Here is a 15,127-nt window from a genome sequence, read left to right on the forward strand (position 1 = left end):
CCCACTTTCATCATTCCATCCCGAGAGTGTCTGTCCTCTCTAGTACATAGAGCGCAAAAGCTGGAGGATGCGGGCATCGATCCCGCTACCTCTCGCATGCTAAGCGAGCGCTCTACCATCTGAGCTAATCCCCCTCGCGCTGTGAAAGATCAGCTCCCTCCCATGCACAATAAATCTCTCACGAGTCTTCTGTGCGATCGCACACTCATGGAAAACACACTTGAAATCAGAGCACTCACGACCTCTCCGGCTCGTTGGTTTGGGTTTGCTATCCGGTTGCGAGAGGTCCCGGCCTCAAATCTTGTCTTATTCCATGATTAATTCCATGAACGTACGTCCAGCACTACTCGTGTTTTCTGCTTTTATGAAAGGACTCCTGACACACTGCGATTTTCTCATGTTGGTTTTTTAGAGTACATCTGATTGACTGGTCTTCTCTCTTGCAGGGAGACGGGACTCTTCAGAGAGGGAGTCTCCCACTTGCGTGTAATTAGCAGAAAAAACACTTTTTCTAGATCTGCTTTTCCACCTGTCTGTGTTACTGCTCCTCCTCACACACTGCTAACACGTGTAGAATCAGTTGTTATTCATGAGGTTTCTAACGCTGGAAAGTTCTTTCAACTGAGCTTGGGACAAGTGAAAGCACACGGTGATTCGTATATCATCTCTACACATTTTCAGTCTCATTTCTGTTAGCAGTAACTGACCAACGAGCAGCAACAGAGACGTACTCCTCGTTAGTATAGTGGTGAGTATCCCCGCCTGTCACGCGGGAGACCGGGGTTCGATTCCCCGACGGGGAGACAGATTACTTTTTAACTACCTCACTTTAATAAAAAAAAAACGTTTTAACTCCGTTAATTGTTAATTTACGTTAATTCTATGAATTGTTTACTTAGACACGTGTTCAATGACATGACTTCTCTTCTTACGGGTGAGTAATTACAGGAGTTTGAGCCCCGTTCATGGTGAAATGTTAAACAATCGTCAATCTGTGCCGGAAGGAGCCCCTCTAAAAAGAGCACCGGGGCACAAGCTTGTCTTTAATCCCACTGACGGTCTTCACTAGAGGCGTGGGTTCAAACCACTCTTCTCACACGCGCTTGTTTCCCCTCGTGTGTGAAAGTGTTTCATGTGTGATTGAAAATGAGACAAACTCCAGTCTCCGGTTAGAGCTGAAACAGCAATCCAGAACATGCCGCCTGCTTGAGCCTAGATCAGACTCAAAAATAAGCTCAGTTTATTCTTTATTATTTGACATTATGTTTTTAATTAGTAACTTAATATGCAGGACACACTAAGATGGGATTCTGACTTTGTCGATCTGCTGTTTGTAAATAAGCGAACGTCTCTCACTGTTGAATTGATGGAAAGATCGGTGGGTTTGGTTTTCTTCTGTTCACCACAGAAGTCCCGCCCTCGGTTCTGACGACCTTCCGCCTCCGTCTGGGTCCCGATCCGAAGCAGTCGGTTCAGTTCGCCTGGGGTATCTGGTGTATAAACGGTGAGACAGTGGCCCGTACGGGGATCGAACCCGCGACCTTGGCATTATTAGCACCACGCTCTAACCAACTGAGCTAACCGGCCACATGAGACGTGGGTCCACCTCTGACCCTGAGCAAGTGAGACTGTAGAGATTTTTCCAAAGACCTGAGACGGACCAGCGTCTAATTCAGGGCGGGGGAGGGACACACTCCCAGTCCCAGGAACCGCACAGTAACCAGGACGATCACAGGTCCGAGTTTAAATACCAGAGTGACACCGGCTGGCGAATCCCACTGGTGACACAGCTTCTCTCATGTTGTCTCCTTAGAACACTAATGAAAGAAGTCTACATGTACATGGAAATGTTCAAAAAGTCTACAACATTACGTATTTGAATTACAGGTTTTATTCAGTAGGAAGTTTACTGTGACACGAAGTAAACCGGTGTCCATACGGGTTTCATTTCGATTATCTTCAGAAACGTGTTCTCAGCTGTGGTACCTCTACCGCTCCTCCACAGACGCTACAAACACGTTCGGAATCGATTATTTCAGCTTCGGTTTTGAGTTTTAAAACGCGTTAAGAAGTCCTTCCGACAGAGCACGGGCCAGGTGAGAGGAAATGGTGTTTTCACTGGCTCTCGGATGTGTAAAGACGCTCATAAACTGGTAGTGAATACTACCTCCCAATGGGGAGACAGGTATCTAACACGGGGTCGTTCCAGCATCATTTCCACTCCAACCTGCTCTCTTCATGATTAATTGACTATTAATTGATTAAATGATTCACCTTTTGGATGCGAGAGGTCCCAGGTTCAAATCCCGGACGAGCCCGTCTTTTCTTCTATTATTGTTGGAAGAAATATCCAGCCCTCCTCGGTAGTACACCAGAGCCAGTGTCGTGAGGTTATAGCCAGGTGCTGCAGCTGATGGGCTGACTGCTGGTTTACAAGATCCGATGGTGGAGACACCTTCACCACTCGGAGTTTATCTGCTGCTCTGATGTATCATTATTTTAAAAACATGTGAGTGGACACCGAGCATCATAGCGAGGGATCGAACCATGTTTATCGCGGACTTAACATCTCGTATTCAGCGTGGAAGTGAAGAACACGCGTGTGAGTGAACGTCTCACGCCCCATCTGTGAAAAGCCCAAAACAGGAATGATCCCTGCCCCGTGTGAGGATCGAACTCACGACCTTCAGATTATGAGACTGACGCGCTACCTACTGCGCTAACGAGGCTGGATAGTGGCTGTGTTCCAGCTCATGTTGAAATGAACATTATATGTATGAACATTATTTCCGTGTGACTGTCGTAACTCAGACCATATTCCCCCAAAAGATTAAAACGCCGGGCTGAAGAAAAGGGAAGATCTCATCTTCATAACTCACCGGTAAAGAGACCAGAACACCACGCGAAGTCAATAAAGCGCATTAAACTGATGACCACAAAACTTTGAAACGTACATCAGGCAAACAACGTTCAGAAAAGGAGTAAAAAGCAATTGTGAGTTATATCTAAGCAGTCTGAGTGTGGATCGTGTCGTGGGTGAAGGGGGAAAAGCCTCTCCCACTTTCATCATTCCATCCCGAGAGTGTCTGTCCTCTCTAGTACATAGAGCGCAAAAGCTGGAGGATGCGGGCATCGATCCCGCTACCTCTCGCATGCTAAGCGAGCGCTCTACCATCTGAGCTAATCCCCCTCGCTCTGTGAAAGATCAGCTCCCTCCCATGCACAATAAATCTCTCACGAGTCTTCTGTGCGATCGCACACTCATGGAAAACACACTTGAAATCAGAGCACTCACGACCTCTCCGGCTCGTTGGTTTGGGTTTGCTATCCGGTTGCGAGAGGTCCCGGCCTCAAATCTTGTCTTATTCCATGATTACAAGAACGTACGTCCAGCACTACTCGTGTTTTCTGCTTTTATGAAAGGACTCCTGACACACTGCGATTTTCTCATGTTGGTTTTTTAGAGTACATCTGATTGACTGGTCTTCTCTCTTGCAGGGAGACGGGACTCTTCAGAGAGGGAGTCTCCCACTTGCGTGTAATTAGCAGAAAAAACACTTTTTCTAGATCTGCTTTTCCACCTGTCTGTGCTACTGCTCCTCCTCACACAGTACTAACACGTGTAGAATCAGTTGTTATTCATGAGGTTTCTAACGCTGGAAAGTTCTTTCAACTGAGCTTGGGACAAGTGAAAGCACACGGTGATTCGTATATCATCTCTACACATTTTCAGTCTCATTTCTGTTAGCAGTAACTGACCAACGAGCAGCAACAGAGATGTACTCCTCGTTAGTATAGTGGTGAGTATCCCCGCCTGTCACGCGGGAGACAGATTACTTTTTAACTACCTCACTTTAATTAAAAAAAAACGTTTTAACTCCGTGAATTGTTAATTTACGTTAATTCTATTAATTGTTTACTTAGACACGTGTTCAATGACATGACTTCTCTTCTTACGGGTGAGTAATTACAGGAGTTTGAGCCCCGTTCATGGTGAAATGTTAAACAATCGTCAATCTGTGCCGGAAGGAGCCCCTCTAAAAAGAGCACCGGGGCACAAGCTTGTCTTTAATCCCACTGACGGTCTTCACTAGAGGCGTGGGTTCAAACCACTCTTCTCACACGCGCTTGTTTCCCCTCGTGTGTGAAAGTGTTTCATGTGTGATTGAAAATGAGACAAACTCCAGTCTCCGGTTAGAGCTGAAACAGCAATCCAGAACATGCCGCCTGCTTGAGCCTAGATCAGACTCAAAAATAAGCTCAGTTTATTCTTTATTATTTGACATTATGTTTTTAATTAGTAACTTAATATGCAGGACACACTAAGATGGGATTCTGACGTTGTCGATCTGCTGTTTGTAAATAAGTGAACGTCTCTCACTGTTGAATTGATGGAAAGATCGGTGGGTTTGGTTTTCTTCTGTTCACCACAGAAGTCCCGCCCTCGGTTCTGACGACCTTCCGCCTCCGTCTGGGTCCCGATCCGAAGCAGTCGGTTCAGTTCGCCTGGGGTATCTGGTGTATAAAAGGTGAGACAGTGGCCCGTACGGGGATCGAACCCGCGACCTTGGCGTTATTAGCACCACGCTCTAACCAACTGAGCTAACCGGCCACATGAGACGTGGGTCCACCTCTGACCCTGAGCAAGTGAGACTGTAGAGATTTTTCCAAAGACCTGAGACGGACCAGCGTCTAATTCAGGGCGGGGGAGGGACACACTCCCAGTCCCAGGAACCGCACAGTAACCAGGACGATCACAGGTCCGAGTTTAAATACCAGAGTGACACCGGCTGGCGAATCCCACTGGTGACACAGCTTCTCTCATGTTGTCTCCTTAGAGCACTAATGAAAGAAGTCTACATGTACATGGAAATGTTCAAAAAGTCTACAACATTACGTATTTTGAATTACAGGTTTTATTCAGTAGGAAGGTTACTGTGACACGAGGTAAACCGGTGTCCATACTGGTTTCATTTCGATTATCTTCAGAAACGTGTTCTCAGCTGTGGTACCTCTACCGCTCCTCCACAGACGCTACAAACACGTTCGGAATCGATTATTTCAGCTTCGGTTTTGAGTTTTAAAACGCGTTAAGAAGTCCTTCCGACAGAGCACGGGCCAGGTGAGAGGAAATGGTGTTTTCACCGGCTCTCGGATGTGTAAAGACGCTCATAAACTGGTAGTGAATACTACCTCCCAATGGGGAGACAGGTATCTAACACGGGCTCGTTCCAGCATCATTTCCACTCCAACCTGCTCTCTTCATGATTAATTGACTATTAATTGATTAAATGATTCACCTTTTGGGTGCGAGAGGTCCCAGGTTCAAATCCCGGACGAGCCCGTCTTTTCTTCTATTATTGTTGGAAGAAATATCCAGCCCTCCTCGGTAGTACACCAGAGCCAGTGTCGTGAGGTTATAGCCAGGTGCTGCAGCTGATGGGCTGACTGCTGGTTTACAAGATCCGATGGTGGAGACACCTTCACCACTCGGAGTTTATCTGCTGCTCTGATGTATCATTATTTTAAAAACATGTGAGTGGACACCGAGCATCATAGCGAGGGATCGAACCGTGTTTATCGCGGACTTAACATCTCGTATTCAGCGTGGAAGTGAAGAACACGCGTGTGAGTGAACGTCTCACGCCCCATCTGTGAAAAGCCCAAAACAGGAATGATCCCTGCCCCGTGTGAGGATCGAACTCACGACCTTCAGATTATGAGACTGACGCGCTACCTACTGCGCTAACGCGGCTGGATAGTGGCTGTGTTCCAGCTCATGTTGAAATGAACATTATATGTATGAACATTATTTCCGTGTGACTGTCGTAACTCAGACCATATTCCCCCAAAAGATTAAAACGCCGGGCTGAAGAAAAGGGAAGATCTCATCTTCATAACTCACCGGTAAAGAGACCAGAACACCACGCGAAGTCAATAAAGCGCATTAAACTGATGACCACAAAACTTTGAAACGTACATCAGGCAAACAACGTTCAGAAAAGGAGTAAAAAGCAATTGTGAGTTATATCTAAGCAGTCTGAGTGTGGATCGTGTCGTGGGTGAAGGGGGAAAAGCCTCTCCCACTTTCATCATTCCATCCCGAGAGTGTCTGTCCTCTCTAGTACATAGAGCGCAAAAGCTGGAGGATGCGGGCATCGATCCCGCTACCTCTCGCATGCTAAGCGAGCGCTCTACCATCTGAGCTAATCCCCCTCGCTCTGTGAAAGATCAGCTCCCTCCCATGCACAATAAATCTCTCACGAGTCTTCTGTGCGATCGCACACTCATGGAAAACACACTTGAAATCAGAGCACTCACGACCTCTCCGGCTCGTTGGTTTGGGTTTGCTATCCGGTTGCGAGAGGTCCCGGCCTCAAATCTTGTCTTATTCCATGATTACAAGAACGTACGTCCAGCACTACTCGTGTTTTCTGCTTTTATGAAAGGACTCCTGACACACTGCGATTTTCTCATGTTGGTTTTTTAGAGTACATCTGATTGACTGGTCTTCTCTCTTGCAGGGAGACGGGACTCTTCAGAGAGGGAGTCTCCCACTTGCGTGTAATTAGCAGAAAAAACACTTTTTCTAGATCTGCTTTTCCACCTGTCTGTGCTACTGCTCCTCCTCACACAGTACTAACACGTGTAGAATCAGTTGTTATTCATGAGGTTTCTAACGCTGGAAAGTTCTTTCAACTGAGCTTGGGACAAGTGAAAGCACACGGTGATTCGTATATCATCTCTACACATTTTCAGTCTCATTTCTGTTAGCAGTAACTGACCAACGAGCAGCAACAGAGACGTACTCCTCGTTAGTATAGTGGTGAGTATCCCCGCCTGTCACGCGGGAGACCGGGGTTCGATTCCCCGACGGGGAGACAGATTACTTTTTAACTACCTCACTTTAATTAAAAAAAAACGTTTTAACTCCGTGAATTGTTAATTTACGTTAATTCTATGAATTGTTTACTTAGACACGTGTTCAATGACATGACTTCTCTTCTTACGGGTGAGTAATTACAGGAGTTTGAGCCCCGTTCATGGTGAAATGTTAAACAATCGTCAATCTGTGCCGGAAGGAGCCCCTCTAAAAAGAGCACCGGGGCACAAGCTTGTCTTTAATCCCACTGACGGTCTTCACTAGAGGCGTGGGTTCAAACCACTCTTCTCACACGCGCTTGTTTCCCCTCGTGTGTGAAAGTGTTTCATGTGTGATTGAAAATGAGACAAACTCCAGTCTCCGGTTAGAGCTGAAACAGCAATCCAGAACATGCCGCCTGCTTGAGCCTAGATCAGACTCAAAAATAAGCTCAGTTTATTCTTTATTATTTGACATTATGTTTTTAATTAGTAACTTAATATGCAGGACACACTAAGATGGGATTCTGACGTTGTCGATCTGCTGTTTGTAAATAAGTGAACGTCTCTCACTGTTGAATTGATGGAAAGATCGGTGGGTTTGGTTTTCTTCTGTTCACCACAGAAGTCCCGCCCTCGGTTCTGACGACCTTCCGCCTCCGTCTGGGTCCCGATTCGAAGCAGTCGGTTCAGTTCGCCTGGGGTATCTGGTGTATAAAAGGTGAGACAGTGGCCCGTACGGGGATCGAACCCGCGACCTTGGCGTTATTAGCACCACGCTCTAACCAACTGAGCTAACCGGCCACATGAGATGTGGGTCCACCTCTGACCCTGAGCAAGTGAGACTGTAGAGATTTTTCCAAAGACCTGAGACGGACCAGCGTCTAATTCAGGGCGGGGGAGGGACACACTCCCAGTCCCAGGAACCGCACAGTAACCAGGACGATCACAGGTCCGAGTTTAAATACCAGAGTGACACCGGCTGGCGAATCCCACTGGTGACACAGCTTCTCTCATGTTGTCTCCTTAGAGCACTAATGAAAGAAGTCTACATGTACATGGAAATGTTCAAAAAGTCTACAACATTACGTATTTTGAATTACAGGTTTTATTCAGTAGGAAGGTTACTGTGACACGAGGTAAACCGGTGTCCATACGGGTTTCATTTCGATTATCTTCAGAAACGTGTTCTCAGCTGTGGTACCTCTACCGCTCCTCCACAGACGCTACAAACACGTTCGGAATCGATTATTTCAGCTTCGGTTTTGAGTTTTAAAACGCGTTAAGAAGTCCTTCCGACAGAGCACGGGCCAGGTGAGAGGAAATGGTGTTTTCACCGGCTCTCGGATGTGTAAAGACGCTCATAAACTGGTAGTGAATACTACCTCCCAATGGGGAGACAGGTATCTAACACGGGCTCGTTCCAGCATCATTTCCACTCCAACCTGCTCTCTTCATGATTAATTGACTATTAATTGATTAAATGATTCACCTTTTGGGTGCGAGAGGTCCCAGGTTCAAATCCCGGACGAGCCCGTCTTTTCTTCTATTATTGTTGGAAGAAATATCCAGCCCTCCTCGGTAGTACACCAGAGCCAGTGTCGTGAGGTTATAGCCAGGTGCTGCAGCTGATGGGCTGACTGCTGGTTTACAAGATCCGATGGTGGAGACACCTTCACCACTCGGAGTTTATCTGCTGCTCTGATGTATCATTATTTTAAAAACATGTGAGTGGACACCGAGCATCATAGCGAGGGATCGAACCGTGTTTATCGCGGACTTAACATCTCGTATTCAGCGTGGAAGTGAAGAACACGCGTGTGAGTGAACGTCTCACGCCCCATCTGTGAAAAGCCCAAAACAGGAATGATCCCTGCCCCGTGTGAGGATCGAACTCACGACCTTCAGATTATGAGACTGACGCGCTACCTACTGCGCTAACGAGGCTGGATAGTGGCTGTGTTCCAGCTCATGTTGAAATGAACATTATATGTATGAACATTATTTCCGTGTGACTGTCGTAACTCAGACCATATTCCCCCAAAAGATTAAAACGCCGGGCTGAAGAAAAGGGAAGATCTCATCTTCATAACTCACCGGTAAAGAGACCAGAACACCACGCGAAGTCAATAAAGCGCATTAAACTGATGACCACAAAACTTTGAAACGTACATCAGGCAAACAACGTTCAGAAAAGGAGTAAAAAGCAATTGTGAGTTATATCTAAGCAGTCTGAGTGTGGATCGTGTCGTGGGTGAAGGGGGAAAAGCCTCTCCCACTTTCATCATTCCATCCCGAGAGTGTCTGTCCTCTCTAGTACATAGAGCGCAAAAGCTGGAGGATGCGGGCATCGATCCCGCTACCTCTCGCATGCTAAGCGAGCGCTCTACCATCTGAGCTAATCCCCCTCGCTCTGTGAAAGATCAGCTCCCTCCCATGCACAATAAATCTCTCACGAGTCTTCTGTGCGATCGCACACTCATGGAAAACACACTTGAAATCAGAGCACTCACGACCTCTCCGGCTCGTTGGTTTGGGTTTGCTATCCGGTTGCGAGAGGTCCCGGCCTCAGATCTTGTCTTATTCCATGATTACAAGAACGTACGTCCAGCACTACTCGTGTTTTCTGCTTTTATGAAAGGACTCCTGACACACTGCGATTTTCTCATGTTGGTTTTTTAGAGTACATCTGATTGACTGGTCTTCTCTCTTGCAGGGAGACGGGACTCTTCAGAGAGGGAGTCTCCCACTTGCGTGTAATTAGCAGAAAAAACACTTTTTCTAGATCTGCTTTTCCACCTGTCTGTGTTACTGCTCCTCCTCACACACTGCTAACACGTGTAGAATCAGTTGTTATTCATGAGGTTTCTAACGCTGGAAAGTTCTTTCAACTGAGCTTGGGACAAGTGAAAGCACACGGTGATTCGTATATCATCTCTACACATTTTCAGTCTCATTTCTGTTAGCAGTAACTGACCAACGAGCAGCAACAGAGACGTACTCCTCGTTAGTGTAGTGGTGAGTATCCCCGCCTGTCACGCGGGAGACCGGGGTTCGATTCCCCGACGGGGAGACAGATTACTTTTTAACTACCTCACTTTAATTAAAAAAAAACGTTTTAACTCCGTGAATTGTTAATTTACGTTAATTCTATGAATTGTTTACTTAGACACGTGTTCAATGACATGACTTCTCTTCTTACGGGTGAGTAATTACAGGAGTTTGAGCCCCGTTCATGGTGAAATGTTAAACAATCGTCAATCTGTGCCGGAAGGAGCCCCTCTAAAAAGAGCACCGGGGCACAAGCTTGTCTTTAATCCCACTGACGGTCTTCACTAGAGGCGTGGGTTCAAACCACTCTTCTCACACGCGCTTGTTTCCCCTCGTGTGTGAAAGTGTTTCATGTGTGATTGAAAATGAGACAAACTCCAGTCTCCGGTTAGAGCTGAAACAGCAATCCAGAACATGCCGCCTGCTTGAGCCTAGATCAGACTCAAAAATAAGCTCAGTTTATTCTTTATTATTTGACATTATGTTTTTAATTAGTAACTTAATATGCAGGACACACTAAGATGGGATTCTGACGTTGTCGATCTGCTGTTTGTAAATAAGTGAACGTCTCTCACTGTTGAATTGATGGAAAGATCGGTGGGTTTGGTTTTCTTCTGTTCACCACAGAAGTCCCGCCCTCGGTTCTGACGACCTTCCGCCTCCGTCTGGGTCCCGATCCGAAGCAGTCGGTTCAGTTCGCCTGGGGTATCTGGTGTATAAAAGGTGAGACAGTGGCCCGTACGGGGATCGAACCCGCGACCTTGGCGTTATTAGCACCGGCCACATGAGACGTGTGTCCACCTCTGACCCTGAGCAAGTGAGACTGTAGAGATTTTTCCAAAGACCTGAGACGGACCAGCGTCTAATTCAGGGCGGGGGAGGGACACACTCCCAGTCCCAGGAACCGCACAGTAACCAGGACGATCACAGGTCCGAGTTTAAATACCAGAGTGACACCGGCTGGCGAATGCCACTGGTGACACAGCTTCTCTCATGTTGTCTCCTTAGAGCACTAATGAAAGAAGTCTACATGTACATGGAAATGTTCAAAAAGTCTACAACATTACGTATTTGAATTACAGGTTTTATTCAGTAGGAAGTTAACTGTGACACGAGGTAAACCGGTGTCCATACGGGTTTCATTTCGATTATCTTCAGAAACGTGTTCTCAGCTGGGGTACCTCTACCGCTCCTCCACAGACGCTACAAACACGTTCGGAATCGATTATTTCAGCTTCGGTTTTGAGTTTTAAAACGCGTTAAGAAGTCCTTCCGACAGAGCACGGGCCAGGTGAGAGGAAATGGTGTTTTCACCGGCTCTCGGATGTGTAAAGACGCTCATAAACTGGTAGTGAATACTACCTCCCAATGGGGAGACAGGTATCTAACACGGGCTCGTTCCAGCATCATTTCCACTCCAACCTGCTCTCTTCATGATTAATTGACTATTAATTGATTAAATGATTCACCTTTTGGGTGCGAGAGGTCCCAGGTTCAAATCCCGGACGAGCCCGTCTTTTCTTCTATTATTGTTGGAAGAAATATCCAGCCCTCCTCGGTAGTACACCAGAGCCAGTGTCGTGAGGTTATAGCCAGGTGCTGCAGCTGATGGGCTGACTGCTGGTTTACAAGATCCGATGGTGGAGACACCTTCACCACTCGGAGTTTATCTGCTGCTCTGATGTATCATTATTTTAAAAACATGTGAGTGGACACCGAGCATCATAGCGAGGGATCGAACCGTGTTTATCGCGGTCTTAACATCTCGTATTCAGCGTGGAAGTGAAGAACACGCGTGTGAGTGAACGTCTCACGCCCCATCTGTGAAAAGCCCAAAACAGGAATGATCCCTGCCCCGTGTGAGGATCGAACTCACGACCTTCAGATTATGAGACTGACGCGCTACCTACTGCGCTAACGAGGCTGGATAGTGGCTGTGTTCCAGCTCATGTTGAAATGAACATTATATGTATGAACATTATTTCCGTGTGACTGTCGTAACTCAGACCATATTCCCCCAAAAGATTAAAACGCCGGGCTGAAGAAAAGGGAAGATCTCATCTTCATAACTCACCGGTAAAGAGACCAGAACACCACGCGAAGTCAATAAAGCGCATTAAACTGATGACTACAAAACTTTGAAACGTACATCAGGCAAACAACGTTCAGAAAAGGAGTAAAAAGCAATTGTGAGTTATATCTAAGCAGTCTGAGTGTGGATCGTGTCGTGGGTGAAGGGGGAAAAGCCTCTCCCACTTTCATCATTCCATCCCGAGAGTGTCTGTCCTCTCTAGTACATAGAGCGCAAAAGCTGGAGGATGCGGGCATCGATCCCGCTACCTCTCGCATGCTAAGCGAGCGCTCTACCATCTGAGCTAATCCCCCTCGCTCTGTGAAAGATCAGCTCCCTCCCATGCACAATAAATCTCTCACGAGTCTTCTGTGCGATCGCACACTCATGGAAAACACACTTGAAATCAGAGCACTCACGACCTCTCCGGCTCGTTGGTTTGGGTTTGCTATCCGGTTGCGAGAGGTCCCGGCCTCAAATCTTGTCTTATTCCATGATTACAAGAACGTACGTCCAGCACTACTCGTGTTTTCTGCTTTTATGAAAGGACTCCTGACACACTGCGATTTTCTCATGTTGGTTTTTTAGAGTACATCTGATTGACTGGTCTTCTCTCTTGCAGGGAGACGGGACTCTTCAGAGAGGGAGTCTCCCACTTGCGTGTAATTAGCAGAAAAAACACTTTTTCTAGATCTGCTTTTCCACCTGTCTGTGCTACTGCTCCTCCTCACACAGTACTAACACGTGTAGAATCAGTTGTTATTCATGAGGTTTCTAACGCTGGAAAGTTCTTTCAACTGAGCTTGGGACAAGTGAAAGCACACGGTGATTCGTATATCATCTCTACACATTTTCAGTCTCATTTCTGTTAGCAGTAACTGACCAACGAGCAGCAACAGAGACGTACTCCTCGTTAGTATAGTGGTGAGTATCCCCGCCTGTCACGCGGGAGACAGATTACTTTTTAACTACCTCACTTTAATTAAAAAAAAACGTTTTAACTCCGTGAATTGTTAATTTACGTTAATTCTATGAATTGTTTACTTAGACACGTGTTCAATGACATGACTTCTCTTCTTACGGGTGAGTAATTACAGGAGTTTGAGCCCCGTTCATGGTGAAATGTTAAACAATCGTCAATCTGTGCCGGAAGGAGCCCCTCTAAAAAGAGCACCGGGGCACAAGCTTGTCTTTAATCCCACTGACGGTCTTCACTAGAGGCGTGGGTTCAAACCACTCTTCTCACACGCGCTTGTTTCCCCTCGTGTGTGAAAGTGTTTCATGTGTGATTGAAAATGAGACAAACTCCAGTCTCCGGTTAGAGCTGAAACAGCAATCCAGAACATGCCGCCTGCTTGAGCCTAGATCAGACTCAAAAATAAGCTCAGTTTATTCTTTATTATTTGACATTATGTTTTTAATTAGTAACTTAATATGCAGGACACACTAAGATGGGATTCTGACGTTGTCGATCTGCTGTTTGTAAATAAGTGAACGTCTCTCACTGTTGAATTGATGGAAAGATCGGTGGGTTTGGTTTTCTTCTGTTCACCACAGAAGTCCCGCCCTCGGTTCTGACGACCTTCCGCCTCCGTCTGGGTCCCGATCCGAAGCAGTCGGTTCAGTTCGCCTGGGGTATCTGGTGTATAAAAGGTGAGACAGTGGCCCGTACGGGGATCGAACCCGCGACCTTGGCGTTATTAGCACCACGCTCTAACCAACTGAGCTAACCGGCCACATGAGACGTGTGTCCACCTCTGACCCTGAGCAAGTGAGACTGTAGAGATTTTTCCAAAGACCTGAGACGGACCAGCGTCTAATTCAGGGCGGGGGAGGGACACACTCCCAGTCCCAGGAACCGCACAGTAACCAGGACGATCACAGGTCCGAGTTTAAGGCTCTTCTGAATGACAAGAAGAGAGCCTTTAGGAGGGGAGATAAGGAAGAGGTCAAGCGTGTACAGAGGGAGCTAAAGCAGAAGTTAAGAGAGAGCAAGGATGCCTACAGGAGGAAGGTAGAGGACAAGCTGCAAAGGAATAGGGTGAGAGATGTATGGAGCAGCATGAGAGAGATCACTGGCTTCAAACAGGCTGGGGTTGCAACAGAAGGGAACCTGGAGATGGCCAACAAGTTGAACCAGTTCTTTAACAGGTTTGATTCTGGGTCCTCTGTGGCGCAACACCCATCCCCCCACAGCCACACGCTCCCTAACCCTTCACAGCTGCAACTGCCCAACACCTCCTCCATCCCCCCACAAACATGGCCGCCTACAGCTACAACCCCCGACGGCTGCTCACCCACCCATCCCCCACAGCTGCCACTCTCCAACACCTCCGCCATTAACACCTCCGGCACTGAAAGCACTATGAGCATCATCCCCCGGGCCAGGCTGACCATCACAGCTGACCAGGTGAAGAAGGAGCTGAAGAGGCTGCACGGGGGTAAGGCCACAGGACCAGATAACATCTGTCCCAGAGTTCTGAGGGCCTGTGCTGATCAGCTGAGCGGAGTGCTCCAGCGACTGTTCAACCTGAGCCTGCGCTTGGAGAGAGTCCCGGTGCTCTGGAAGACATCATGCCTGGTCCCGGTACCAAAGAAAGGGCGCCCCTCTGTCCTCAACGACTACAGACCAGTTGCACTGACTTCTCACATCATGAAGACACTGGAGAGACTGGTCTTATCCCACCTGAGACCCATGGTCAGCTCATCACTGGACACCCTACAGTTTGCCTACCAGCCCAGTGTTGGTGTGGAGGATGCGATCATCTACATGCTGCAAAGGGCCTACTCACACCTGGACAGGGCTGGCAACACTGTAAGGATCATGTTTTTCGACTTCTCCAGTGCCTTCAATACCATCCAGCCCTTACTTCTAAGGAGGAAGCTGGAGGAGATGCAAGTCGATGCCTCCATGACCTCGTGGATCACTGACTACCTGACGGGCAGACCACAGTCTGTGAGACTTCAGAACTGCGTGTCTGAACTGGTAGTGAGTAACACAGGGGCACCTCAAGGGACAGTTCTTTCTCCATTCCTCTTCACCCTCTATACTTCGGACTTTAAGTACAACTCAAAGTCATGCCACCTGCAAAAGTTCTCAGATGACTCTGCGATTGTGGGATGTATCAAGGGTGAGCAGGAGGA

At 47.3% G+C, this 15,127-nt stretch overlaps 16 non-coding genes across 16 annotated transcripts; 3 read left to right on the forward strand and 13 right to left on the reverse strand.

Moving 5' to 3' along the window:
- Nucleotides 1-61: 61 nt before the first annotated feature.
- trnaa-agc (transfer RNA alanine (anticodon AGC)) lies at nt 62-134 on the reverse strand. Its single transcript has one exon. It is a non-coding gene; the product is annotated as a tRNA-Ala (tRNA).
- Nucleotides 135-731: 597 nt separating this feature from the next.
- On the forward strand, nt 732-803 carry trnad-guc (transfer RNA aspartic acid (anticodon GUC)). The gene has a single exon. It is a non-coding gene; the product is annotated as a tRNA-Asp (tRNA).
- Nucleotides 804-1,513: 710 nt separating this feature from the next.
- Nucleotides 1,514-1,587, reverse strand: trnai-aau (transfer RNA isoleucine (anticodon AAU)). The gene has a single exon. It is a non-coding gene; the product is annotated as a tRNA-Ile (tRNA).
- Nucleotides 1,588-2,656: 1,069 nt separating this feature from the next.
- trnam-cau (transfer RNA methionine (anticodon CAU)) lies at nt 2,657-2,729 on the reverse strand. Its single transcript has one exon. It is a non-coding gene; the product is annotated as a tRNA-Met (tRNA).
- Nucleotides 2,730-3,117: 388 nt separating this feature from the next.
- trnaa-agc (transfer RNA alanine (anticodon AGC)) lies at nt 3,118-3,190 on the reverse strand. The gene has a single exon. It is a non-coding gene; the product is annotated as a tRNA-Ala (tRNA).
- A 1,348-nt stretch (nt 3,191-4,538) lies between these two features.
- On the reverse strand, nt 4,539-4,612 carry trnai-aau (transfer RNA isoleucine (anticodon AAU)). Its single transcript has one exon. It is a non-coding gene; the product is annotated as a tRNA-Ile (tRNA).
- A 1,070-nt stretch (nt 4,613-5,682) lies between these two features.
- trnam-cau (transfer RNA methionine (anticodon CAU)) lies at nt 5,683-5,755 on the reverse strand. Its single transcript has one exon. It is a non-coding gene; the product is annotated as a tRNA-Met (tRNA).
- A 388-nt stretch (nt 5,756-6,143) lies between these two features.
- On the reverse strand, nt 6,144-6,216 carry trnaa-agc (transfer RNA alanine (anticodon AGC)). Its single transcript has one exon. It is a non-coding gene; the product is annotated as a tRNA-Ala (tRNA).
- Nucleotides 6,217-6,809: 593 nt separating this feature from the next.
- Nucleotides 6,810-6,881, forward strand: trnad-guc (transfer RNA aspartic acid (anticodon GUC)). The gene has a single exon. It is a non-coding gene; the product is annotated as a tRNA-Asp (tRNA).
- Nucleotides 6,882-7,591: 710 nt separating this feature from the next.
- trnai-aau (transfer RNA isoleucine (anticodon AAU)) lies at nt 7,592-7,665 on the reverse strand. Its single transcript has one exon. It is a non-coding gene; the product is annotated as a tRNA-Ile (tRNA).
- A 1,070-nt stretch (nt 7,666-8,735) lies between these two features.
- On the reverse strand, nt 8,736-8,808 carry trnam-cau (transfer RNA methionine (anticodon CAU)). The gene has a single exon. It is a non-coding gene; the product is annotated as a tRNA-Met (tRNA).
- A 388-nt stretch (nt 8,809-9,196) lies between these two features.
- Nucleotides 9,197-9,269, reverse strand: trnaa-agc (transfer RNA alanine (anticodon AGC)). The gene has a single exon. It is a non-coding gene; the product is annotated as a tRNA-Ala (tRNA).
- A 593-nt stretch (nt 9,270-9,862) lies between these two features.
- trnad-guc (transfer RNA aspartic acid (anticodon GUC)) lies at nt 9,863-9,934 on the forward strand. Its single transcript has one exon. It is a non-coding gene; the product is annotated as a tRNA-Asp (tRNA).
- Nucleotides 9,935-11,763: 1,829 nt separating this feature from the next.
- On the reverse strand, nt 11,764-11,836 carry trnam-cau (transfer RNA methionine (anticodon CAU)). Its single transcript has one exon. It is a non-coding gene; the product is annotated as a tRNA-Met (tRNA).
- Nucleotides 11,837-12,224: 388 nt separating this feature from the next.
- On the reverse strand, nt 12,225-12,297 carry trnaa-agc (transfer RNA alanine (anticodon AGC)). The gene has a single exon. It is a non-coding gene; the product is annotated as a tRNA-Ala (tRNA).
- A 1,348-nt stretch (nt 12,298-13,645) lies between these two features.
- Nucleotides 13,646-13,719, reverse strand: trnai-aau (transfer RNA isoleucine (anticodon AAU)). The gene has a single exon. It is a non-coding gene; the product is annotated as a tRNA-Ile (tRNA).
- Nucleotides 13,720-15,127: the final 1,408 nt, after the last annotated feature.

Source organism: Lepisosteus platostomus, chromosome 6 (assembly GCF_059453375.1).
Source record: "Lepisosteus platostomus isolate fLepPlt1 chromosome 6, fLepPlt1.hap1, whole genome shotgun sequence".
Taxonomy (NCBI): Eukaryota; Metazoa; Chordata; class Actinopteri; order Semionotiformes; family Lepisosteidae; genus Lepisosteus; species Lepisosteus platostomus.